The sequence below is a fragment of the Sus scrofa genome, chromosome 9, assembly GCF_054392235.1.
Source record: "Sus scrofa isolate SSC_HxYL_T2T_F1_AM1 chromosome 9, Sscrofa_HxYL_maternal_Yorkshire_Landrace_v2.0, whole genome shotgun sequence".
NCBI classification, from domain to species: domain Eukaryota; kingdom Metazoa; phylum Chordata; class Mammalia; order Artiodactyla; family Suidae; genus Sus; species Sus scrofa.
In genome coordinates this window covers 2521203-2548807 of record NC_139391.1, presented here as the reverse complement: position 1 = coordinate 2548807, position 27605 = coordinate 2521203, and the positions used below count along the sequence as shown (strand labels likewise).

At 44.1% G+C, this 27605-nt stretch overlaps 1 protein-coding gene and 1 long non-coding RNA gene across 32 annotated transcripts in view; both read left to right on the top strand.

Annotated features, from left to right (window-relative positions):
• Nucleotides 1-27605, top strand: part of SYT9 (synaptotagmin 9) — a 345167-nt gene that overhangs the window by 113591 nt on the left and 203971 nt on the right. For 5 of the 31 annotated variants that reach the window (XR_014814463.1, XM_084974917.1, XM_084974923.1 and 2 more), the window contains one exon: nt 22736-22943. The exons of 24 other annotated variants lie outside the window; for them this stretch is intronic. The gene's annotated coding sequence lies outside the window, so the exon portion shown is untranslated. Of the gene's footprint in view, nt 1-10805; nt 12807-22093; nt 22944-27605 lie in introns of those variants that run through there. 2 more of the 31 variants (XM_084974919.1, XM_084974912.1) reach the window with 2 other exon arrangements.
• On the top strand, nt 606-14274 carry LOC146399654 (uncharacterized). The gene is made up of 3 exons (XR_014814511.1): nt 606-3999; nt 6668-7037; nt 9232-14274. It is a non-coding gene; the product is annotated as an uncharacterized LOC146399654 (long non-coding RNA).

Sequence of the window (27605 nt, the reverse complement as noted above, 5' to 3'; positions counted from 1 at the left end):
AGACGAACGGCGGGTAGAGATTTTCGTGCATCGACATTTTAACGGATTCCATTGGCTCCTGTGTCGAGAATGAAGACTAGAGGAACAGCGTGGAAGCAGGGAGCCCAGCTAGAACGCTCGGCCGTGAGAGAGGCCGCAGTAAAAGTGAATGGAGAGAAGCGGTCAGAGTCCAGGTGTGTCTGGAACACAGAGATCAGAGGACTCACCAGGGGAAGACGTAAAACGCGAGGCAAAGAGGAGGATCAGTGAGAACTGCAGCATTGGGCCTGAGCAGCGAGGGGCTGCCCTTAGCTGGGCTGGCCTGGAATCCAGAGAAGCACAGTGAGGCTGGGCGAGAGCAGAAGCTCAGCCTAGACAGGATAAATCGGAGGTGCCTATTTGACATTCAAGTGTGGCTGTCGAGAAAGCAATTGGATGTATGAGTCTGGAGTTCAGAGGAGAGACATAAATTTAGGAGCTGTCCTTTTGTAGGTGATATATAAAGCCATGAGACAAGTCCCCAAGAGAGGGAGTGCAAATAGAGAAGAGAAGTCTGGACTGAGCCCTGAGCTATCCCAGCGCTGGGAAATCAAGACTGGAGGAAGAGCCAATACCGGATGCTAAGCGGTGGTCAGCAGGGTGGAGAGAGACTGGGAGACGCTGGAAGCGAGGCTCCCACACTGTTGATTAGAAGTAACATGAGGTCATGGAATTCAATTTGGATGGAATGGATTTTAAATTTGGAATTAAACTTTGGATTATTTGATTTAGCCACAATGAGGTTATTATTGATCTTGAAAAGAGTTATTTCAGTGGAACAGTAGAGGCAGAGTCTGAGTTTGAGTTGGAGTAGGAGGAGAGCTACATGGAGCACGTGTTTGCCACTCCTCACATTTTGTTTTTGTAGAGGGGTCAGAATAAGGGTGTGGGAGCCGAAAACAGAACTAGGGTTCAGAGGGGGTTTTTTAGTAGGAGAAATAGTAGTATGTTCGCAGGCTGATAAGGACGTTCCAGAAGAGGGAGTTATTTCAGGAACAAAAGGGAACTGCCAAGAGTGCGTTCCTTGCGACAAGAAGGTATGTAGTCTTCCAGGTGCAGTAGGATCCTTGAGCAGCTCATTTGGGCTCACAAAAGCAGATCACGAGCGTTTTTTCCCAAATCCAAGTTCAGTGACATCATCTGGCAGCTTGAAATAGGCCAAAGTGGAACTGCTTACACCCCAGAAACCAGCGGATGCTGCACATTTGGGCTTCTTGCTCCAGGAAGATAGGGTGTTAAACACGTATGAGCATCTATCACCAAGTCCATCCGTGGTGTTAAACACGTATGAGCGTCTGTCACCGGGTCCATCCGTGGTGTTAAACACGTATGAGCGTCTGTCACTGGGTCCATCCGTGGTGTTAAACACGTATGAGCGTCTGTCACCGGGTCCATCCGTGGTGTTAAACACGTATGAGCGTCTATCACCGAGTCCATTCGTGGTGTTAAACACGTATGAGCATCTATCACCGAGTGAGTCCATCCGTGGAGCAGATGGCATTAGCTCAGCACCCTCCTCATCTCCGCAAGAGAAAGAAGAGAAGGAACGAAGGTGCGGAATCTCACAGGGAGGCGTGTGTAACAAGTTTGTCCTAATGACTCGCACACGGTCAGTGATTAATTACGACGTGTGTCAGTTCATGCAGTTCATGCAGTCCTCCCACATGGCCTCTGGCTCCAGCGATGCTTCCAGGATGTGCGGCACTGCAATATGTCTTTGAAAGGAGGAAGACAAAATATTCAGTCTCTGCAGACTAAAACTTTAAGCTCATTGATTTACTAATGTATTCATTCAGGAAACGTCTCTTGAGTATCTATCAGGTGCTCCAAATTATGTCTTAGATTTAATGAAATAAACCAGCAAAGATTTAATAAGAAATGACAACAGGCAAAATATTTTAGTGGGCACAAGGAAAGAGCAAAGGTGAATCCTAGGGAAAAAAACCCTTAAATTTATGTTTAAGTTGTAAATAAGTTACATATAAATAAATAATAAAGTTTATATAGAAGTTGTGCATGTATGATGTGAACATGTATGACAAATCAGTAGTCAAAGTGCTTATCCAGAAATAAGTCTGTTACGTAAAATTTTACCAGTTTTAGGCAGAGGAGAAGCACCACTTAGAAATACACATTTTATTTTTTAATAAATATAATAATTCACTGAGAATCTAATTCTACCCAATGTGGGAATAGAAACTTCTGAAGACACCTAGGAGCCAGGAGAACGTTTCACACAGGTGGTTGTTTTCTAATCCTTATCGTATTGGACTTGTCTATAGCATGTGTCCTGTTAGGAAATGCTATTACTCCATTTCTGGAGCCCTCTCACTTGGTTTCTGTAATCACACCTTATTTTGGTTCTTCTGTATCACCAACCTCTGTTTTGAAGGAGAAGGTGTCCTCTTTCTCTGACCCCTCCTATTTTTTTTTTTTTAAATCCTAAGAATATGGCCTTTCTTGACCTCTTTTCTTTGCATGACGTCCCTGGGCCAGTGCAGTTTCCAGTATGATCTGTATGAGGCGAAGGGTATCAGGGTCTTCCACTTTGTGAGTCCCAACCAGCCACTTGCAACCCCCCTCAAGACGTTCCTTAGGCATCTCAGACTCGGTACGTTCACCTCCTAGAAACCAGGGAAGCACCTCACCTCCTCCTCTCTCTCCCTGCCACGTCTGCCTACGCATTCCAGCCGTTACCCTCCCTTTAATGTCCATTGTCCCTGCTACTTCCTTAGTCTGGGTTGTTGCTCATAGTCTCCTATTTTGTTTACCTATTTCCAAGTCTTTTCCCCTTTTATCAGAATTATATTTCTAAGATATTGAACTGGTGAGATTACATTCCTTCTTAAAATTCTGCAACTGTATCTATCCTCAGGATATAGTGTAAATTTAACACGAATGTAAATGCATTACGAACGTGTAAATCAGAATGTGATATTAGGGAAGAATGGAAATGATCTAAATTTTCAGTAATAAGGGAATAGATAAGTTGACCGTAATGTGTCCATTGTATGGAATATGCAGCCACCAAAATTAATAATTTTCTGCAAAACTAGAGCAGACTACATCTCAGGGATGCGTATTGGAGCTGGTGCAAATTTATGTTCTGATTTTCCTAGAATCTGCACACACTTATCATGATTTAATACTGCAAGAATGTCACTTCCTGCCCATGGAGGTCATATGCAGCCTCGTTAGGTCTCAGAAACTGCAGATTTTATCCCAGTTACTCTTTAAGCAGTTTTATAAAGGCTGTCACCAAACTTTCATACCTGTTGCTCTCGTTTTCTTCGTCACTTATTCCTGTCTCTTGGCCCCTTGCCCCAGATTTATTATCCAATTCTAGTCCCATTGGGTTTTCACAGATTTAGGAGATCCCTCTGACTCTCGTCATAGTTCCTGTTCCCACATGGGCTTCATGTGTGCCTGTGGTTTGGGGGCCCTCTGCCTCTATTTTGTTGTTGTTGTTGTTTGAGCTAAGATTTCCTGGCTCGAACTCCTGGTTCTACATCATGGAGTCCATCTTCAGAATTTATACGTGAATTCCGGATTCCCGGTCGTCGGACAGCAGCTGATGAGGAATGGTGGCTGTGCCATTTCTGCAAAAGAGAGCAGAGCGCAACTGCCTGAGAAGGCGAAGTTATGCAGACAGGAGACTGCTGTCTGTCGCCACGTAATGGACCACTATGGAGTTTAAATTCATGGTGGAACGTGCACAAGAACTGCAAGAGAAGATGTTCCTGGACTTCCCGTCGTGGCGCAGCGGTTAACGAATCCGACTAGGAACCATGAGGTTTCGGGTTCGATCCCTGCCCCTGCTCAGTGGGTTAACAATCCGGCGTTGCCGTGAGCTGTGGTGTAGGTTGCAGACGTGGCTCGGATCCTGCGTTGCTGTGGCTCTGGCGTAGGACAGTGGCTGCAGCTCTGATTCGACCCCTAGCCTGGGAACCTCCATATGCCGTGGGAGCGGCCCAAGAAAAGGTAAAAAGACAAAAAAAAAAAAAAAAAAAAGAAAAAAAAAAAGATGTTCCCGACCCTCCCTCAGTCTCTCCCCTGAGACTGACGTGAGGTGAATGAGGTCGAGGGAGGGGAAGGCATGTCTAGAGGAAATGCCCAGACTTTCTCTGACGTAAGTGACCTGTAGTTTGTAGGGAGCCCTGAAAGAGAGGCTTTTCTTGCTGGCTGCTTATCTAAGGAGGATGAGGAGTAAGTGGGTGGCCTGTACCGCCAGCAAAGGGAGGTTCCTTTTAATAGGATGCATGGGATTCTGAAACCTGGTGTGTAGTTGACATCCTATGTCCCATATATCCCATGTGAATCCTCTATATCCTATATTCAGGACATACTGAATGCTGGTAAGATAAACATAGCTCTCTGGCGAGGTAAAGAAAGAAATTACATCCCAGCATTTATCCTGCTGATTTAACATCTAGAAAGAAACCTCTCTCTCTTGTGGGTTGAGAAAAGACTTCATTTTTTTTCATGGTTTAGGCAATAAGACCACATGGGGAAGGGAGTGCATATTCTTTTTGCTTTAAATTGGAATATAGCTGATTTACAATATTATATTAGTTCCAGGTGTACAGCGCAGTGATTCAGTATTTTTGCAGACTATACTCCATTGTAAGTTATTAGGAGAACGGCTATAATCCCTGCACTGTACAATATATCCCTATTGCTTATCTTTTATACATAATAATTCGTATCTGTTAATCCCATAACCTGAATTTCTCTCTCCCCTCTTCCATCTCCTCTTTGGGAACCACAAGTTGTTTCCTGTATCTGTGAGTCTTTTTCTGTTTTGCACATACATTCATTTGTAGTATTTTTAAAATCGCACATTTAAGTGATATCAGACAGTGTTTGTTTTTCCCTGTCTGAACAATTCTCTAGGTTCATTCCTGTTGCCACAGTGGCACAATTTCATTTTTTTAATGGCTGAGTTAATATGCCATTGTGCACACACACACACACACACACACACACGCGCGCGCACAACCCACATCTTAATTTGTTGATGGGCACTTGGCTTGTTTCTGTGTCTGGGCTGTTATAAACAGTGCTGCTGTGAGCATTTGGGTGCAGGTATCTTTCTGAGTTAGAGTTTTCCTTTTTTCCAGATGTATACCCAGGGATAGAATGACTGTCGTATTCCTGCAGACTACGGAAGGTAGTTCTGTTTTCAGTCTTTGGAGGAACCCCTCATGGTATTTTCCACCGTGGCTGCGCCAATTTACCTTCCCAGCGCGAGTGTCCAGGTGTCCCCTTTGGGAAGACACAGCCTCCTCACCACTGCATTCCCAGAGCCTAGCCCAGCATCTGGCGCAGACGTGTGCGAGAGCATTGGCTGAATGGCGCAGTGATGGTCTCTTTGCCCCGGGCCCTGTGTCCTATTCTCAGAGTGTCGTTTCTGTCTCTGCGCAGAGACAGCAACATCCTTCCCCGACTGTAGCATTTCCCAGGTAACGTTATTAAGTCTAACCATCCGATTCTCCATCCTGCCGGGGTTCCAGTCAACTCTTCAGTCTATTGTAACAGAACTGGTTTTCAGCAAGTTACCAGTGATTTGCGAGTGGCTGAATCAAACTATTTGTATCAGATCTTTCTAACGTACGTTACCCTGGCCTCTTTCTTGAGATCCTCTCATGCTTTAACTGTATCTCTGAATTTCATATTCAAAAATATATGCCCTGATCCAGGTCTGTCTCTTAAATTGAGTCCCAAGTATCTGACTAACTGTCCAAGAAGCCTCTCAAATTCAGCATGTCCAAAATTTGGGTTATAATCACCCCCTCAGACAGGCTCCCTGTCCTCTATGTGTCATCTTGGTTAATTCACTGGATTAATTAATTAGTGTTTGTTCCCTTTATCTCAGTTGATTTCAAAGTCCTATAACCTGTTTCAAGTTTTCTACTGGTTTGCTTAATTTAAATAAACATTTTGAACCTTTGTTATTCCCTAGTGGTATTAATAATACAATAGTAACTGTGTTTCTGCCCCTCACTGATATAATAACAGCAATGATGATGGTAGATGCTGTTTATTAAGCACCTACTATACGCTGAACTCTCTTCTCAGCCCTTTATATGTACTAATTTATTTATTCTTCACAACAACCCTATGAAGCAGATGCTATTATCAACCCTATTAAATCAAGGCACAAGAGGTTAAATTATTTGCTCTTGATTAGAAGAGCTAGAAAGTGATAGAAGCAGCAGTTAAGCTTGAGAATTGGCACACTTGAATTTATTCTTACACTGTAATTCATTTTTTACATTATGTTTTTGCTATTTCAAGAATTGTTAACAGTTCTCACATATTTCAGGACCGTAGTACCAACTGTTACTTAGATTGAATTACCACTAGTCTCACTGATTGCTACTGTTTCTTGTATATTAAATTTTCACCATCTTGAGATCTTTATGCTAATGCAATTTTCATTTGGCTAGAGTACTTTATGAATATCTTTTTTAAGAAAGAAAACGTGGATGTAATACTTTCTAAGTGCTTGTTGCATGTCTGAAAATTCCTTGCCATCCCGAACAAAATCTGATTGGTTCCTGTCTTCTCAGAATTGTAAATATCCTTCATGCTTTATTTTTCCTAACTTCAATTTTGATGTGATGGTCATACGTTTCTTTATCTCTAGGAATTGACCGTAATCTCCATTCATCTTTTCCTCTCCAATCACATGTGGCATAGAATGGTTGGGTGAAACCTGCTGTCAATGAAAAATTGAGAAAGAATTGGAAATTTTATTTGAGTCAAGGTTGAGAATTATAATCCAGGAAGAGCATCTTAGACATCTCAGACCTGTCCTGCCCGTTGGGAATCAAAGCACAGTTATGTACGTCTCTTGAGACAGAGGCTCTACATCAAACGGCATGTTCCTGACGGTTGTGTGATCCAGATTCAAGCATCATCCTGATGGGTGACTCCTTACAAGATCAAGAAGGAATGTTCTCTTCTAAGGGGTGTCTGCCGGTGCTGGGAGAGTGGTGCTCTGTGTGCTGAAGCAGGTACTTCTGCCAGCGGGGGAGGTTTGGCCGACACATAAAGCAGACACACAGTGCACAGCAGGGGAGAGAGGAGCCAAAGGGCAGAGGAGAATTTTTATGTTTAAATTTTTCTTGTCTTGCCGTAAAATATGAATTTCCTTTCACATTACCTCCTGGCCCTCACCTCTATACCTCTTTTCCTTGGACAGTGTGACCAGATGAGAAATGCTAGGAACACATAACTCACTTCTGAAAAATCTCCATGTGTGAGAAAAGATGTTCCAACCGAATCAGCAGAAACAAGGCATGGGGGTATGAGAGACATGACAGATTCTGGAAGTCACGCGAGATCGGTCCGGTCTACAGTGGAGGGTGGGAAAGATGAGGCTAGAGAGCTGGGAGGCGCCAGGTCGCGAGGTTTCTGAAATGCCACGGCGAAGAGGGTGACGGTATCCAGAAGGCAATCGGAAGTTGAAAGCTTCTAAGGAAGGGAGCAATAAGATTAGATGTGTGTTTTAAGCAGATCATTCTGGTAGCAGTGAGGAAAATGAGTCGGATGAGGGGAGAATGGAGTGAGGAAACCCATTATGAAGCTATTACATAGGTATAGTGAGAATTTATGAGGCCTCAGCTGAGCCAGTGGACATGGAGACCAGAGAGAGATTCAGAAGCTGCTTAGCAAGTAGAATGGGCCGACTTGGTGTTTGATTAGATGCAGAGCAAAGAGAAGCCAGAGCCTAGCGTGGCTGCGTGATGGGTGTGCCTCGTGATACCATTACTCCAGGCAGGGAGTAGAGGAGGAGAATTCGGGTTGTTGGGAAAAAGGGCATATTGTATGTAACTTGTCTAAGATATTTGTCTGTAAGTGTCCAAATACGTCCACTGCGTCCACCCACACGTCACGCACACACAGCCTTCTTATTCCCTAAGGACGCACGAGCCAGATTTAAAGATATGGGCATCAACAGCATATGGTCCATGTGGAAAGACAGAATAATACCGGCAAATACAATTTGGGGGTTATTGCTCTAGCTGAGATACTATTCTGGTGCTTTAGGGATAGACAGAAAAGAGGAACCTAGACTCTCAGAGGTAAGATCAGGTAAACGAGTATAAAGAGAAATGGGGAAGGAGAGAAGGGAGTTTCCAGGTGTAACATAAAGGCATTTTCCAGAGACGCCAAACAAGCAGACGGCGTGCCTTTGACAGTCAGAAGTTCCTGAAATTCTTTTTTTCTTATTTTTTTAATTATTATTTAAAAATTTTTTTAATTTTTTTTATTACGCAATGAATTTATTACATTTGTAGTTGTACAATGACCATCACCTGACATTCCAAGGGAAGAACAGACAAGGGTTTGTAGCCATCCCGTCTCTGCCCTTAGAGCTGTGTTTGACTTTGACGGGTCACCTTTTGGAAGGTTTTGGAGGCAGTGCCTGAGGTTGGAAGGATGTCTCCAAGAAGAAAACGCACACTCGTGGCTGCCGATTGTGAGAAGTGAATCAAGCCACATTCCTGGAGGCGAGAGAAGCGACGAGACAAATCCTCTCCCCAGAGAGCAGCTAGAGGCAGATGAGCTAAATCCCCTCAGTGTTGTGTCACAGCCACCGGACCTGTGGGTCGGAAGGGCTGGCCAAGGCTGGGAGCCCTGAGTAGGCTGGACCTAGAGGAAGGGAGGTCAGTGCTCTGGTTCTGAGGCCGCTCGTCTAAGACCCGCTTCCAGGAGCGAGGCGCTCTTTTTTCTAGTTGTCAGGAAGGTTGAGTGCGAGCGGCGCATGGCTGGGTCCCCTGTAGAAATTATCCTTGTTGGTGGTTAGGCTTCCTCCCGGGGGCAGCCTGCAGTCACTGGCCGATTGCTGCAAAGATTTCAGAACCCAGTCCCCTTGCCTCTGTAGGACACCTCTGTGGGGCCTACAGAGGCAAGGGGACATCCTTCCAACCTCAGTCCCAACTTCAGTGCTGTGAGAAGATTGCCTGTAACCTCCGTGCAATCACATGCCACTCCAACCTCTTTCTTGGCCGAGCCCAGCTTCTCTTACTTGTCAGCAGGTACTGTTCTCAAGAATGGTCGTTGGTAAACCTGCGGCATCAATGTTGATTGCAGTCTGTTTCTGGGGAGCCCAGCCTGAGCGAGTGGGTATATGTGTTTTAATCAGCTTTATATCTCCCAGATTTGGGACTGACTGGCAAGAACAGTTTTGATTTCTTCCTTTAGAGAGCTGATGGAAATCCTCAGCAGTGAGAAGCTACCTTGGCATCATCCATGGAGTAGGCCTCACCTGAGAGCGGAGGCTGGAAAGGACATGCCCACAGCCGTGCCCGTCTGTGGCCTGGGTACCGTTCTCCCCCAAATTCTGGACCCACACGGATCCCAAGACCTCCTGGAGGAACACTCTTCTAATACTACAGACCTGTCTGCACACAGCGGTGGACGTGTTCCTGGCGGGTTTATTTCCGCTCTGGATGGAAAAGTCCAGTTGAGAGAGAGAGAGGTTGTGAAAACAGGAGACGGAAGAAATAATTAACAGAAGGAACACGTTGCCTGAAAAGACCCGATACCAACTGAGACCTGTAAAATTTTCTGCAGTGGTTGCACCTTCACACTCAATGCTGAGCTCTTTCTGCATATGCAGAATCCGAGTTCCCGTTTCCAAACCACCTACACCTCTAAGATTGGAAGTTGGTGGTATTTGATGGGAACTTCCAATGTTTTTCTTCTTTTTTCTTAATAACGAAGAGAAAATAGCCTTAGGTATTTATTGCCGTTTTTATGGGCTCTCTTAAATTGAGGTACAATTTCAACATTAAATTGTACACATGACATTATATTCGCTTCAGGTGCACAACTTAATGATTCGATAACTGTGTACATTGCAAGTCGATCATCACAACCTGTATAGTTCGTATCGGTCAGCGTGCACAGTTACCAAAAATGTTTTTCTCGGGGGGAGGACTCTTAAGGTCCACTCTCTTGCAGCTTTCCAATATGCAACACCATGTCATTGACTGTGCTTTATATCCCATCACCATGCCCTCTTTATTTCACAATGGGAAGTTTGTACCTTTTGACTGCCTTCAGCCCATTTGACCCATTTCTAGCTGACCCGGTCACATGTCTGCCGGAGGTCATCACGAGACCGGCAGGGGCAGCCTCTTGGGAGACCTGTTTTGACTCTCCGTCCTTCTGGCTGACAGATTTCCTGGTGGTCTGGGTAGTTTCGCAGTGGTCGTCCTTCCCCTTGAATCACAACCCAAAGGTTAACAAGTCCCTTGCTCTTTAACAGCTGGTATAAACTGTACTTGCAGTGGCTCAGGACTGGGAGTCCAGGTGAATGCTCTTCCCATGTAAGGACGTGTGTGTGCAGAGGGGGCTGGTGATAAGGCCCCCCCCCCCCCCGCCCCCGTGGCTAGAACTCGCTCCTGCATGTTGACACCTGGCTCTGAGTTTAAGGGGGAGAATCCGCTGGATGGGAGTAAAGGGTCAGGACACGTAAGAGGAGAAAGAACATTTTCAAAGACGTCAGACAAGTCACAGGTTGAAGGTTGAATCTTTTTTTTTTTTTTTACTGCTTCAGGAGATGGAAGCAAATTTCCTTGGTAAGAAATGATTGCCTTATAGGATCGGCTTGGGAGCTATTAGCAAGCTCTGGCCCAAGTGCAGCATTCCCCAGAGGTCATAAAGATGATTATAGGCAGGGAGTGATCATTAGAAAAATGATTAAGACTTATTAACGCATTACTCAATTACTTATTAATTACTTTAAAACGTGGCTAAAAAGGAGGCAGTGAGGGGTTCACAATTTTAATGGGTATTTGAACTCACAGAGGTTGAGTTGATGAGCGCCAGCTGCTGCGACCTTTTGCCTGGTGATGAGCTACTGAGGGACAGGCTGGGGAGCCGCGCTCTAGAATCTCTCTCTTCACAGCACGGCCCCACTGCGGGAGGGCAGGCGCTCCCCCGGGAGAGTAGAGGAGCGCTCGCACCTGCATTCGGCTGGAGAGCCATGAAGTCAGGATCAGGCCAAGGCCGGCAGCCCTGGTGGAAGGCGGGAGGAGAGCTGTGCTTGGCGTTTCCCATAGTGGACACCGGATCTAAGGCTGCACCAGGACAAGTGAGATGAATTCAACATGAAACTTCTGGAACAAGCGGGTTCGTAGCTAGCCAGGCACAGTATAAACACCAGTGATACAGCCTTCAGGCCTTCTTGCTTGGTGAGAGTAGGAGGGCGGCCACTCAAGACACCCCCATCCCTCATTCAGACCTTGAGAGGCCTTTTGGTGTCTTTTGAACATGTGTCCATCCGCTCTGTGATCCGGAAAGTGCCCCCTTCTCTGCATTCCCAGAGGTTTCTTTCTCCAGGGAGCTGTCTTTATGGTGTCACATATGTCCTGCTGTTGTTTGCTCATCTTTCTGGTGTCCTCATAGATGTTTTTAATCATACCCTCTGAAACAGGAGGAACAATTCGCATTATATCATAGCTACGGAGCGTTTGTTTTCTCATGTTCAGTAACTGAGGCAAAATGATGACAGCTTTTCCCAAGAAGAGTAGAGTTATCTTTTTTAACCAAAAAGGACTTTGGTTTTTATGGGAAAATACAGACTATTGCGGAAAGAAGCATGTCAGAAAGGAGAAGAGGGCATAGAACGTAAAGAGTGAAAGAACAAAAAAGGAGCAGAGCAGAGTGAGAAGGAGAGTGAGACGGTGGGAAGCTTCTGAGCTGTGCTCCCCGAACAATCTCAGGCATGTAGAAGCAGGGCAGCTACCTCCCTGTGCCCATCTGCGGTGGCTGATCTCAGGTCCGCTTGGGTCAGAGGGTGCTCAGACCTCTGGTCAGACATTGTTCTGGGTGCGTCTGTGAAGGCGTCTCTGGGTGAGACTCTTAGACTGAGTAAGCCGACTGCCCTCCGCAGGGCGGGCGGGCCTCGCCCGTGGCACAGATGTGTGTGTATTGCCTATGTCTCCCGAATCGTGTTTCCATGGCCACCCTGAGGGTGTCTCTACCAGCCCAGAGCTCGTCCTTCCCTGTGTGTTGAGGGAAGAAGGCATTTGTCTCACGTGGACTCCTGGGCCAGTTCAGATGAAGACCTCCTGTTGTCACCTCGTGTCTCTTAGCGGCTCTCATAGAGTCCTCAGGCCTTAGGCGTCCACCTGCTCTGCTGGGGGCCGGCCCCTGGAGCTTTGGAGCCTCCCTCCTGCATTATGTTGGTCTCGCTACCACCACATCGGCCTCCACAGAAGGGTGATTCAGGGAAGGCCGTCATTCCTCAAAGGCCCCTATAAATTCTCCAGAGGAGTCCTAGTCATGGAAAGTTTAGGGAGAAGAAGAAAGAGTTTTGAGTAAACTTGCACCTGCCAGTTGTGCTGACCAGCTTTCCTCTTGGTCCAGGAGCAGCACCCCTCTTTTGGGGAAACCACTACTTTTCCCTCCACCTGGTTCCAGTAGGATATCATCTCTTCATGGCAACAGTACTTGGTCCACAGAATAGACACAAGACCTGAACAAGGAGGTCAGAATGCTTCCTTGGGATTGAATATGGACACTGAGAGAAAGCGTCTGTCTTTCTCCTGGGCTTATGAAGCTCAGACAGTATAACCTTGGAGCAGCTAATAATCTGTCTTCCCTAACTGCATAGAAAAAGTCCATCTATCGAGGGAGAAAATGAGGCCGACACAGATTAGCAGAACCAGAAAGCGAGCTAGTGGAGGAGGAGGAGGAATCTAATTCAAGTGTGCAAGATGCTGGGTCAAGCCATGCCTGAAAGAGCCATTAACCCCTGGATTTTCCAGGTATATGAGCCAGTGTACTTCATTTCGATTCAAGGTGGTTTGATTTGAGGTTCTGTTATCCATAGTATAAAGCCTTGTAGTTAATACCACAAGCGGGTTGGCGGGTTACAGGTGACAGACTTGTAATTGCAGACCTTGTGGTTGTAGACTTGTAATTGGGTCCCGGGTAGTGAGCGGGGCCTGTGCTGAGAAGCTGATGATCTTAGTGAGTGATTGTCAGCTACACTGCTGTCTGCTGGGCCTTTGAGTCAGATTCTGTGCCTACCCTGCAGGGAAAAGAGGGGCCACATAATCAAAAGTCTTTTGAAAATGCCAAAGCTTAATTATCTGCCTCTACCACGTCAGGGAAGCGGGCAAAAGTGGGAAACACGAATGGCATCTGAGAAATTTAGTGTATCTTGTGGGATTTCTGCTTCCTTCCTTCAAACAGGAAGAAAGATGGCCTTTTCCTGAGGATGGAAAGATCCTTGGGGCCTCTTTCCTAAAATATTGTGCTTTTTAAGATAAGGAAAAACACAAAGAATAACATGGCAAGTGCCAGTTCTCCACGACCCAGAATGAATGCTGGTTAATTGCTTCTAGACATAGGTAACCTATATATGGTTCAAAAATGTTATGTATTGTAGAGTATTTCATGACATGATTATAAACATAAATTTTGTCTATTTCCTTTATAGTAGATATTCATGTTGTCCGCTTTGTAGGACAACGGACTAGTCATTTCTCTGACACATGTTTTGTTGTACATACATGTGAGAATATTTTCTAGCTTGTACGTCTTGGAATGGACTACTGGAGCATAAAGTTTACATGGTTTTAATTTTGCGAGCCACCGTCAATTGTTTTCTGAAATGGTTATGCCAATTTTTATTCTTACCAGTGCTGTGTGAAGATTCCATTGTCCCCAGTTTTTTGCAAATAATTGACAGTGTCAGACTTTCTAGGGTTTGCAGGTCTGATGAGACAGGACCGCATTATGTTGCTGCTCTGCTTTGCATTTTTGCAGGGTCCAGGTGAGGGCGAACATCTTTTTTGTCCGTTCAGATTTCTCCTTCCATGGTGATAAGCTGCGGTGGTTCTTCTGTGTGTCTCTTCTTCATTGGTGGGAGTTCTGCATGTATTCTGCCGACGAATCCTTTGGTTGTAGAATGTTGGCTTTGACCCAAGCTGCCTGTGTTTGAATTCTAATTTGTCACCAACCCAGTAAATGACTTGTTTCCTCTGTGCTTCAGTTCTATTAGCTGTAAACTAGAGCTGTTGATAGTTTCTTACGCATGGTGTTATCCTGAAGCTTTACTGAATGCATGTTCATAAAAGGGATTTCGGACAGTACTAGATAACTTATCAGAATGTGGAGGGATAAAAACAAAGAGAAAAATGCAAGGAGCTCACATTCTTTCCAGTTCTTTTACAGCAGCAGAAACAAGACAACCATCAGTAGGTCAATAAATTATCCCAGTACACTTTATGGCAGTCTTGCTGAGTTTCTTAATTTGTCAGATGGCCCTTCTTTGCCTGAGCCTATTTTGTGTGCCTTTCAAGCTTCTCTACATCTTTGCAAATTTAGCGTAAATAGTGTCTACTTAAGAGAATTTATGACATGGTCTCTCTTGTGGTTCCCAGTGCTCCTTAAACAAACCTTGAACATAACCCTTAGCTCACAGCGTTGTAATATTCTCTACACTCAGTTCAACCCTGTAAGGGAGATAAAGGCAGACTGCCTCATTCATCTCCATGTCCCCAGTGGCTAGGGTCGGTAGCGCCACTGAGAAGGGATTCAGGAGATGTTGATTGACTGCCTGACAAAAGCTGTTTCCACCTGGAGGGAAAAGATGCTTTAAAATCCTGCCCAGCTAATCAGTAATTAAAAGGGCAGTAGTGTTGGTGAAGGTGAATTTTGGAGTCATTTTTAAATGCATTTCCATAAATTCCAAAGTTTCATTTGGGGACTGGAGGACATACGGATTATGAGTATGGCACACCTGTGCACTAACTAGCGCATCGTGTAAACACACGTACACACTATAGTGTGGAGAGAACAGTGAAATCTGGGAGGAAACGTAGCTCTTCCTAAACCCATCTTGAGCTTGTTTAAAAGAAACAGTTCATTCCTTTAGAGACCTCAGCGCAGAACTCTGCTAAACGGAGCTCCGGGGCTGATAACACATCGCAGAGAAAGGAAGGCGTCATTTGGCAATTTGGCTGCTGCTGCTGACAGTCATCTTTCAGGATAAAAAGTTAGCTCCAGGGGAGGGCTGCCTAGGAGAGCAACAGGATCAGAAGTTAAGAGAATTGGTTGCTAGGTTTTCTTTGCAGGAAAGCAAGCTTTTTTTTTTTTTTTTTTTTTTTTGCTGAGTATACGAAAAATGCAACCCATTTGACTGAGATAATGCTAGAGAAGAAAAGGCTGAAAACTAGAAACACACATCTTCAGGGGCACAGGCACTGCAAGGTCATTGGGAGAAGGAGGCATGCCTATTTCGTTGATCCTTTGTATAACGGGGACTCGACACAGCGTCTGGCCCAAGTAGACGCTTGGTAAATATTTCTGCCGTGAGTATATGAATGAATGTCTCCTAGATTTTAGGAGCAATCCCTTATCCTTCATCTCAAAATTAAATTATAAAACTGTAATACTGGATGAAGGTAGCTAGGAGGTACAAACCTCCAGTCGTGAGATAAATGAGTACCAGTGATGTAATGGACAACATAATGAATGCAATTAGCACGGCTGTATGTTACAGATGAATATTGTCAAGAGAGCAAATCCTAGGATTTCTCTTTGCAAGGGAAAAATGGGTTCTTTTTTGTTTTAATTTTTTACCTATATGAGATGATATTCACTAAACTTGTGGTGATCTTTTTTTTTTTTTTTTTTTTTGCTTTTTAGGAAATTCTTAGGCTTGGGGTCGAATCAGAGCTACAGCTGCCAGCCTGCACCCCAGCCACAGCAACACGGGATCCAAGCCACATCTGTGACCTGCATACACGTTCACTCACAGCAATGCCAGATCCTCTAACCACTGAGTGAGGCCAGGGATGGAACCTGCATCTTCATGGATGCTAGGCAGGTTCATTACTGCTGAGCCACACGGGAGCTCCCAAACTTGTGGCAAGCATCTTATGATGTACAGAAGTCAAATCAGTATGCCGTACACCTTAAACATATGCAGCACCATATGTCAATTATGTCTCCTTAAAACTGGCAGGAAGAATTATGTAAGATCCTCAGTGTTTAAACAATTACAAAAAACAAAGAAATTAAAAGACATTCAGAATCTACCCATAAAGATAAAATTAGGCTTTGAATATTTTCCATAGTCATTTTTATGTATGCACGTGTGTTGGTATTTGCTTGTGTGTATGCACAGATATACACAAATTTGTCATTATGGTTTATAAGCTATTTGTCATTTCCATTGTCACTATTTTTCAATGTTATGACATAGTTTCATTGAAGATATGATTTATACTTGCTGAAAAAAATTATTATTAATCTGTCAATATTTAATGATTCTTCCCTGTTGCTAGATAATTAAGCTGTTTTAAAATAGCTTCTATTTTAGAAACATAAATTCCAATTAATGAGTCTACTTAAGTCAGAGGACATTAATATTTATCTGTTTTGGTATATACTGCCCCAAAATCATTTTCTGTTTGACCTAATGCTACTATAAGCCCTACTGCAACAGTGAGTATGACAGCTTTTTAACATTTTTTGTTTCAAATTCGAAATCAGGAAAACATTGTTTTATTGTTATTTGAACCCATGTTTCTTTCATAACTAAGAAGATCAAACTATTTTTTCCTACCTTTTGGTTTCTTATGCTTTTTGATGAATTATCTGTCCATGTCCTTTATCCATTATTATCTATTGAGGTAACATTGTGCTTATTCTTGGTTTCACAGCAATGAAAAAACATACGTTAAGAAGACTAAGTCTTTGCTTACAAATAATTTCCCAGGATGTTGAATTTTGTTTTAATTTTATTTTATGCTAACTTATTAGAAAAAGATTTTAGATTTTTAGGTAATTAAAGCTGCTGTTTTTTGCTTATTTGGTCAGTTTTTGCTTTGTGATTTCTTCTATATCATTTATTATTAGAAAAAATTTCCTCTTCCTGGGACTGACAACATGTGCTTTTATAGTTTATGCTATAGCTTAGTTCACTTCACTTTGCTTTAGTTTCATTGTGTCTTAATTTCAGCACATCACTAAGATGTTTCAATTTAGCTTTGTTTTTCCCCAAATACCTAACCGATGGTATTTAATACTCTTCCCTTTACATACTGATTTATGATAGAAATTTAACTATGAATTAAATTATAAGAGTGTTAGTTTCTGAAGTGTTTCTATTACTCCATGGGTCAAACTGTCAATTCTTGCCCTAGATACACAGCATCTTGCTAACTGAAGGTCTATTGTATGTAGTCTTTACAATCTTGTAAGACAAATCTCTACGTCTCTTTGCATCTCATTTTGTTTTATATTTTTGCAACTTTCTTACTATTTAAAACTATATACTTTTTAAAATGAGCCATATTTTCATTATCATTTTATCAAGTAAAATTTAGAAGAACTCTGGAAAATTTTTATTAGAATCACATTAAAGCTTTAAATTATTTGAGAAGAATTAAATAATCACCTTTATAATATTTAGTATTCCTATTCAGGAACATGGTATGTCTCTCTGTTTATTCTCCTATTATAGCTCTCCATATATTTTCTAATTCTCTTCATAGATAACATAATTTTCTGAACTGTTTTTCTCTGATTTCTTATTAGTTATTTATAAAATTGCCTAATTATTTCTTTTTTCCTTATATATGTTTTTAATTTTTATTACAGCTGATTTACAATGTCCGTCAATTTTTGTTATACACCAAAGTGACCCAGTTATACATACGTACATATATGTGTATATAAATATATTTATATATTCTCTTTCTCACGTTATCCTCCATCATGTTCCATCACAAGCGACTAGACATAGTTCCCAGTGCTACACAGCAGGATCTCATTGCTGATCCCTTCCAAAGGCCATAGTCTGCATCTATTAACCCCAAGTTCCCAGACCATCCCACTCCCTCCCCCTTCCCCTTGGCAACCACAAGTCGGTTCTCCATGTCTATGAGTCTGTTTCTGTTCTGTAGTTAGGTTCGTTTGTGCCCTATATTAGATTCCAGACATAAGTGATATCGTTTGGTATTTGTCTTTCTCTTTCTGACTTACTTCACTTAGTATGAGAGTCTCTAGTTCCATCCATGTTGCTGCGAATGGCATCATTTTGTTCTTTTTCATAGTTGAGTAGTATTCCATTGTGTATCTGTACCACATCTTCTCAGTCCATTCATCTGTCGATGGACATTTGGGTTGTTTCCATGTCTTGGCTCTTGTGAATAGTGCTGCAGTGAACATAGGGTGCATGTATCTTTCATCTGGAAAGTTTTGTCCAGATATATGCCCAGGAGTGGGATTGCTGGGTTGTATGGTAGTTGTATATTTAATTTTTAAGGAACCTCCATTCTGTTTTCCATAGTGGTTGTACCAATTTACATTCCCACAAACACTGAAGGAGGGCTCCCTTTTCTCCACACCCTCTCCAGTATGCTATCTGTGGACTTATTAATGATGGCCATTCTGACCCGTGTGAGGTGGTACCTCATAGTAGTTTTGATTTGCATTTCTCTAATAATTAGTGATGTTGAGCATTTTTTCATGTGCCTGTTGGCTAGCTGTATGTCTTCTTTGCAGAGATGTCTGTTTAGGTGTTCTGACCATTTTTCATTTGGGTTGTTTGGGTTTTGTTTTTTTGTTTTTTTGTTTTTTTTTTTTTGCTGTTGAGCTGTATGAGTTGTTTGCATAGTTTGGAGATTAAGCTGCTACCTGTAGCCTCGTCTCCCATTGCCCCGCCCTCTGAGAGCCCCTACATGCGCAGGGAAAGAGATTCCTGTGGCGGTCCACCCCTCCTCCTCTCGCCCTCCCAGCAATGCTGCCTTGCTTCTCCTGCAGGGCCCAGACCTCCTCCAGGTTCCCTCGGCTGTGGCTTTCTGCTCCCCGGTCCATGGCGCACTGCTCCCTAGCCCCCCAGGCTGAATCCACACAGCCAGCCGTAGTCCTCGGACCAGAACTGACCCCAGAGGAGCCTGAGTCTCAGCATCCACCCCCTCTCCCGCCCCCAGCATCTCAGGCTGTGGTGTCCAGGGCGGGGGTGCAGATGATCTGTGCCGCTCTCACTCGGCTCTGCCCTCCTCAGTCCAGCGGCTGCGTTTTCTCAGTGACTTTGAGGTCCCTCCATCTCGGCCGACCTCCCCGTTGGTTAGGTGGCTTCCCAGGGTGGGTTCCTTTCCTCTTTCAGGGCTCCCTCTGGGGAACACAAGTCCCGTCCTGATCCCTTTCTCTCTTTTTTTTTTTTCCCCCTGTTGTTCTACCCAGTTATGTGGAGGGTTTCTTGCCCCTTTTGGAAGTTTAAGGTCTTCTGCCAGTGCTCAGTAGATGTTCTGTGTGAATCTTTCTGTTTGTAGATGGGTTTTTTGTGTGTGTTTGTGGGAGAAGGTGAGCGACACGTCTCACTCCTCCGCCCTCTTGCTCCCTCCTCTGCCTAATTATTTCTTATGACACAGAATAAAATAATTTCCCCATCATAATTTTGACTAAATTACTACCGGTAAGAAGAAATAACTATTCATATTTTATGTTTATGTTTGCATCTGGACATTTTCCTAACTTATCTAATTAGTTGGAGTGATTTTTGTTAAAACTTCTTGAGTCTTCTAGGTCAACAAATCAATAATTTGTAGACTATTTTTCTCCTTATTTTAATAGCTATAGCTTATTTCCCTTTAGCTTTATTGTTGTTTTGCAGATTTGCTAAGTAATGTTAAATAATAATTAAAACACAAATGAAATTTTCTTGTCCTTGAATTTTAAAATAGATATTTCTGATGTTTCAGCCTTTATTTTTTTATTTTTATTTTTATTTACTTATTTATTTATTTTTGTCTTTTTGCTATTTCTTTGGGCCGCACCCGCGGCATATGGAGGTTCCCAGGCTAGGGGTCGAATCGGAGCTGTAGCCACCGGCCTACGCCAGAGCCACAGCAACTCGGGATCCGAGCCACGTCTGCAACCTACACCACAGCTCACGGCAACACCAGATCGTTAACCCACTGAGCAAGGGCAGGGCTCAAACCCGCAACCTCATGGTTCCTAGTCGGATTCCTTAACCACTGCGCCACGACGGGAACTCCTGTTTCAGCCTTTAGAACGTTGCCTCTAGATTCTGCTAGTCATTCAAATGTTAAGGAAATTTCCTCCCTTGTTTATTTTCTAAGACTTTCTCAGAAATGTACTATTAATAAGTGACTCTTAGAATAAAATCTGCATACTCTTCTGGTAATACTATTTTTCAAATGGACTATTACTTTCATTGGTTTATTTAAGATTTTTACATCTATCTCTGAAATGTCATCCTCTAGATGCCTCTTATCAGAAATCTCTCTTTTTGTAAATGGGACTAGCTAGCATACTAGGTACCTAAAATGAAAGTTCTGTAAGAGCAGAGGTCTTTGTTTTATTTGCTAATGATGCTTAAAATTGTGCCTGACATACAACTGGTATTCAATAAATATTTGATGAGCGGATTAATGAATTCTCTTTTTTGTTGATATTTACATCCTTCTTCAGCTGTTTTATACTTGAATTGCACATTCTTTGAGTCTTTACCTCAGCAGCTGGAATAAAACATAGAGTACATGCATCACACACACACACACACACATACACACACACACACACACACATTTTCTTTCCTTGTGAGTATGAGCATAGTGTACTTTCTTAGCCTTTGAATATTAGAGGATATCTTCCTGTTACTACCATGAGTGGAAAAAAAAGCTGGAGACAAAATTCTTTTTTTAACTCAGTGAATTTTATTACATTTATAGCTGTAAAACAATCATCACAACCAAATTTTACAGCATTTCCATCCCAAACCCCCAGTATATACCTCACCCCCCAACCTGTCTCAGTTGGAAACCATAAGTTTTTTAAAGTCTGTCAGTATCTGTTCTGCAAAGAAGTTCACTGTGTCCTTTTTTAAGACTCCACATATCACTGAAAGCATTTGATGTTGGTGTCTCATTGTCTGGCTGACTTCACTTAGCATGATAATTTCTAGGTCCATCCATGTTGCTAAAAATGCCGGTATTTCATTCCTGTTAATGGCTGAGTCATATTCCATTGTGTCTATGTACCACATCTTCTTTAGCCACTTCTCTGTCGATGGACATTTATTTAGGTTGTCTTGGCTATTGTAAATAGTGCCACAGTGAACATTGGAGAACATGTGTCTTTGTGAGTCGTGGTTTTCTCTGGGTAGATGCCCAGGAGTGGGATTGCTGGGTCCAATGGGAGTTCTATGTTTAGTTTTCTGAGGCATCTCCATACTGTTTTCCACAGTGGCTGCACCAATTTACAATCCCACCAACAGTGTAATAGGGTTCCCTTTTCTCTTCACCCTCTCCAGCACTTATTGTTTGTAGAGTTTTTGATTTGCATTCTCTAATAATGAGTGATGTTGAACATCTTTTCATGTGTTTTTTGGCCATCCATAGGTCTTCTTTGGAAAATTGTCTGTTTAGCTCTTCTGCCCATTTTTGATGGTGTTGTTTTTTGGGTTTTTTTTTTTTTTTTTTTTTTTTTTTGGTGTTGCACTGCTAGAGGTGTTTATAAATTTTGGAGATTAATCCCTTTTCAGTCGCATCATTTGCAAATATCTCCTCCCATTCCGTGGATTGTCTTTTCGTTTTGTTTAGGGTTTCCTTTGCTGTGCAGAAACTTTTAAGTTTAATTAGGTCCCATTTGTTTCTTTTTATTTTTATCGTCATTACTCTATGAGGTGGGTCTAAGAAGATATTGCTGTGGTTTATGTTGGAGAGTGTCTGGCCTATGTTTTCCCAAAATTCTTCTCACATACTTTTTTCCATCAAAACTATAACCGACCATTCCATTATTTTCTGGTGCTCAGCATTGCCGAGGAGTATTATGAAGTGGCATTTGTTTCTCTGTCTACAGCTTTTTGTTTAATTCCAGGATGCTTTATTCCTAAATACAGAGACAAAAGTAATACAGATTATTTTTTAAAAACAGATACACATATATCTATACAAAGTAAAAATCCCTCTTACGACGTAGTCATTCTTATTCCTTCTCCCACAAAACTCCTTCAACATACCCTTGCTCCTCAGATGTAACTTCCTAACAGTTGGTTGTGTTTTTCTCCTAGGATTGTTTTATATTTTTATATAAACATGGACTTTCTTCTTTCTGAAATGAGATGACACTCTTGTGACAGGGTGCCTGTAAGAGAACCTTGAGAATGTTTTAGAATAGAAGCTACCAACTGTCTTTGTCTAGATAAACACAGAAATTCACATCAAAGCAAATTTTTTTGACATATTGCTTGAATGGCACCATAGGCACTTCTGTGTCTTTTCTAAAGCTGCCTTTTCTCAGTGCCCCAGATGTGTAGTCATGTCTCGTCTTTGAGTGGAAAGTGGAACGTTTTACATAGGCCTCATGAAGCCACCACAGGAGATGAATGGACGCGCCAGCCCCTTCCCATTCAAGAGTCAACACTACTAAAATCTCAGAGGTGAATTAGAATGGCCCCACCTAGCACAAGCGTATCGAAGTAAACAGACGAAGAAGAAATTTTGAGTTTCAGAAAGAGGAGGAAATAGAGATTGTGTAACAAGCTGGAGAGGGAAAAAGCCCCAGCGGCAGGCCAGAGGGGTAAGACGGTGCAGAGGCTCCCAGGCCGCAGACGTTCTAACGCTGGAGAACGACCAGTGCATTTCTAGGAGCTGCGATGTTTCTGCTTCTGTTGAGGGCGTCTTCTGTATTGACTGTAATTACTTCCTCTTAGCTCTAAAACTTCAGTGGACATCTGTTATATAAAATAACCCAGCAGCAGCGGTGCTTTGTGGATATGAAAGAAGAGGAAAAGAGGCTGCAGACCCAAAAGTGGAGAAAATCTGCCAGGAGCAGGCTGTGATGAGGAAGTAGGATTCAGATGGCCTCGCTCATCTGAAATAAGCCCCCCCGGCCATCGGAGGGTTACTCCAGATGCAGAGGTAATAACCCCCCCCCCCGGCCGTCGGAGGGTTACTCCAGATGCAGAGGTAATAACCCCCCACCCCGGCCATCGGAGGGTTACTCCAGATGCAGAGGTAATAACCCCCCCACCCCGGTCATCGGAGGGTTACTCCAGATGCAGAGGTAATAACCCCCCCCCCGGCCGTCGGAGGGTTACTCCAGATGCAGAGGTAATAACCCCCCCCCCCCGGCCATCGGAGGGTTACTCCAGATGCAGAGGTAATAACCCCCCCCCCGGCCGTCGGAGGGTTACTCCAGATGCAGAGGTAATAAACCCCCCCCCGGCCATCGGAGGGTTACTCCAGATGCAGAGGTAATACCCCCCCCACCCCAGCCATCGGAGGGGTTACTCCAGATGCAGAGGTAATAACCCCCCCACCCCGGCCGTCGGAGGGTTACTCCAGATGCAGAGGTAATAACCCCCCCACCCCAGCCGTCGGAGGGGTTACTCCAGATGCAGAGGTAATAACCCCCCCCCCGGCCATCGGAGGGGTTACTCCAGATGCAGAGGTAATAACCCCCCCCCCGGCCATCGGAGGGTTACTCCAGATGCAGAGGTGGATTTACTCTGCACAGTATTGGGACTATCTTACCTGATGTTATAAAGAGGGTAGGACTCAAAAGATGGAGGAGTTTCCATATGGCTCAGTGGTAATGAACCCAACTAGTATCCCTAAGGATGTGGGTTTGATCCCTGGCCTTGCTCAGTGGGTTAAGGATCCAGTGTCGCCACGAGCTGTGGTGTAGGTCACAGACACAGCTCGGATCCCACGTTGCTGTGGCTGTAGCATAGACCTGCAGCTGCAGCTCCAATTCAACCCGTAGCCTGAGAATTTCCATATGCCATGGGTGCAGCCTTAAACACACACACACACACACCCAAAAGAGGGAGAATTTGGGGAGTGCTAGTTTACAAATACTTGAGCAGAAATAATCCTCACCTTTAGATTCGTTGAGTGATAATAATAATAAAAAAAGAAAGAAGTCTCGCCGTTGAAATGACTTTGTCCCGGTGGCTGTGGTGAACAGCCTCCAGGAGGGTCCCAGTAATCCCACCTCCCGATAGTCATTTGTGTAGGCCCCTCCCCTCCCCTTGATTGTGGGCTAGATTCAGTGATTCGCTTCGAGCACATAAAATGCAGCAGAGATGATGAAACGTCACATGCAAGATTAGGTTATAGAAGGACGGTGGGTTTCATTTTAGGCATTTTCTCTTATGCAGCAAAAAGCAAGCTGCTATGTTGGGAGGTGCCCAGTCGAGAGACGCACGTGGCAAGGAATTGAGGGAGGTTTCCAGCTAACAGCTAACGAGAAACTAAGGCTCTCAGTTCAACAGCCAACAACCACGAGTGAGCTTCGAAGGGCTTCTCCTCCTGTCAGACCTCCCGATGAGAACACAGCCCGTTTATAGCTTGACTACAACCATGTGAGAAATATTGAGCAAATACCCAGCTAAGTAGGAGTTCCTGTCGTGGCTCAGTGGTTAACAAATCCAACTAGGAACCATAAGGTTGCGGGTTCGATCCCTGGCCTTGCTCACTGGGTTTAGGATCCGGCATTGCTGTGAGCTGTGGTGTAGATTGCAGACGCGGCTAGGATCCTGTGTTGCTGTGGCTACAGCTCTGATTAGACCCCTAGCCTGGGATCCTCCATATGCCATGGGAGTGGCCCAAGAAATGCTGAAAAAAAAAAAAGAAATACCCAGCTAAGTAACACCTGTATTCCTGACTCACAGAGACCAGGAGAAAGTGAACGTCTGTTGCTTTAAGTTGTGCGTCACAAATGGTTGCTATATTTGGGCGGGGACTTTGATTTTGGATTCCGCATGGAATCAAATGTTTGATTAAGTCATAGTGTAGGAAATAAACTATGTTCAAGGATGCATCAGAGAAAGCATCATGCCTCAGGCTGTTATACCAAACCATCCATTTCCGTGTTCCCTGGTCTGTTGAGACCCGTGTGCGGATCCGTTTTAGAAGGAAAGGCTCCAGTAGAGCCTCGTAAGACGATGCCGACTTGCCCTCCTTCCCTCCCAATCGCGTCCAATGAAAACCTGAAGTTACACAGGACTATTAGTCAAAAATCCAGTAGATCCTAAGGAAAGCCACCACAGAATATAGAGGGGCCTGAAATGAGAAGCACGCCCAGTGGTCCAGGGCTTTCACCTCCCAAGGGCTGCAGGAGAGCCACTGTCCATACACCCCTGCCCCCCAACCACATACAGCAGTCTCCTCATTGATAAGTGAGGCTCCTCTCTCTGCATGCGTTTAGGGAATTCAGTTCCCAGGGTTCCACAGAGCTGAGGGCATATGTGAACAGACGGCAGGCAGTATATCCAGAGATACCCAGTTGATAGTACAAAGAAGTAGAGGCAGAAGAAACACCAAAGCCTCCTTGCTCTGATCAGTACTTTTTTTTTTTCTTATAGCCATGGGCTCCTACAAGAAATTCTCAATGTTTTTCATCATTATATTTGTCTTGCTATAATCCTAAAAATTAATCCATCTATAAATACATAATTGCAAAATTCTATTCTATTTTAAACTATGATTTTATGCAATATTCACATTACAAATCTATTTCTAGAACCCGCCTACCACGGGGGCCTGGTCAGTCGGATGATGTGGTGTTGCAGTTTATAAAGCCAGTTGTAGGTTCTGGACCGCCTGGGTTCATACGCCAGCTCCCCTGCTCACTGGCTCTGCCACCTTGGGCAAGTGGCTTAATCTCTCCGGGATTCAGCCTCCTTATGTTTAAGATGGAGGTAATAATAGCACTTACCTGATAGCATTATGTTGAGGCTTCAGTGAATTATTCCCTGTTAAAGTGCTTAGAACAGCAATAGTTCCCCAGATGGCTTTGCTATGTTAGCCATTAGTTTCGTCACAGAACAGCAGATGCCGGGGGAGAGTCAGATCGTTGGTGGACCAGAAAAGAAACCTTGAACTTCCCCAGTACAGAAAAGTTCCTTTGCCTCAGGAGTCCGCCTGACCCAGAAACAGTGTTCGTGCTGTGGCCTAAAGCTGTTTCGCATTCCCTAAAAACCCCAGATTAATATTAATGCTCATGAGACGGTCTCTGGAGGAGACTCGGACCTGCTGCCGCCTTAGCCCTGTTGGGCCTTCATTCACACATAGTCACTCAGACAAGTAAGGCTCACGTTGGGGGAAAAATCAGCTTATTCGGCCTTTGCTTTTTGTTTTGTGGTTGTGTCTTTTCTTTTGGAAAACAAACGATTTATGCTCTTGCCCCTCTGGGAGCAGAGCAGGTCATAAACTGAAAACAACTGTCTGTGGAGAAAAACTTTGCAGACAGCAGTTCTAATGGAACATCATCTATTCAGTAGGAAAACCAGGCTTGCTTGCTAGCTGTTTTTTTTTTTTTTTTTTAATACTCTAAAAACAAACACAAGAGCCCCTCAGCAACAACAACAACAACAACAACAACAAAAAGACAAAAGACAAAAAAAAAAAAAAAAAAGGAGTTCCCGTCGTGGCGTAGTGGTTAACGAATCCGACTAGGAACCATGAGGTTGCGGGTTCGGTCCCTGCCCTTGCTCAGTGGGTTAACGATCCGGCGTTGCCGTGAGCTGTGGTGTAGGTTGCAGACGCGGCTCGGATCCCGCGTTGCTGTGGCTCTGGCGTAGGCCAATGGCTACAGCTCCGATTCGACCCCTAGCCTGGGAACCTCCATATGCCGCGGGAGCGGCCCTAGAAACAGCAACAACAACAACAACAACAACAAAAAGACAAAAAAAAAAAAAAAAGAGCCCCTGATACTGGTAGATTTTCCACGGTGGTCTTTATCTCAAGCTTTGCAATGAGTAGAATCCTCACCCCCCAGGAGTAGAGATGGGGCCCCAGTCCTGACGAGGAAGAGGCATGCCCCCCACCCCCCACCCCCCACCGGCTTGTTCTCTGCTCCCTTAGAGGAGGGCCTCCAGGCGGAGGCTGGGCTGAGAGTTCTGCGGAGCCCAGCACACTCTTGCTTCCCTGGAGCCGTCAGCACACACTCGCGTGCACACACCGCTACACTCCCCAGGTCCTCTCACAGTTTGTGTATTTGCACGCACACACACACTCTGCTCTCCCGTAAGTACTTGCGTCTTTGAGATATGTTCACACAGACAGGCAAGCGGTGGGCCTGATCCACAGGGTTAAGAGTCGGAGAAAATCGTGGAGGGAGAAGGGCTCGCGCCAGTTCAGAAAAGGAAGCTTTTTGGTAGATTGCTGCCAAAGCAGAGCTGGCACCCAGCCCTTCTCAAGCCCTTTGGCAGGACTCAGAGGGTACAGTGCTAAGCCAGGAAGAGCTCCTGCAGGTATTTAAAACTGATCTTTTTGAAGTCAGTTTGAGGCAGGGAATTCTACCTGATGCTGAGATGTAAGAATAGGAGAGGACGATGAATTTCAGTCACCAGCCAATCAGCACGCACTTAACTGATGCCTGCAGCGGAGCCAGGAGGGAGAGGCGACTGAGGCCCAATTTTTACCCCATTGAGGTTTAATGGGAGCAGTGAGACAGGCACACATGAAGCGGACTAATCCAAGGTCATCGTCACACTGTCACTGCCAAAAGACCTTGTCTTGTCCGACATACTCATTTCGGCAATGGATTGTTGATATCCAGAGTCACTTTCTTAT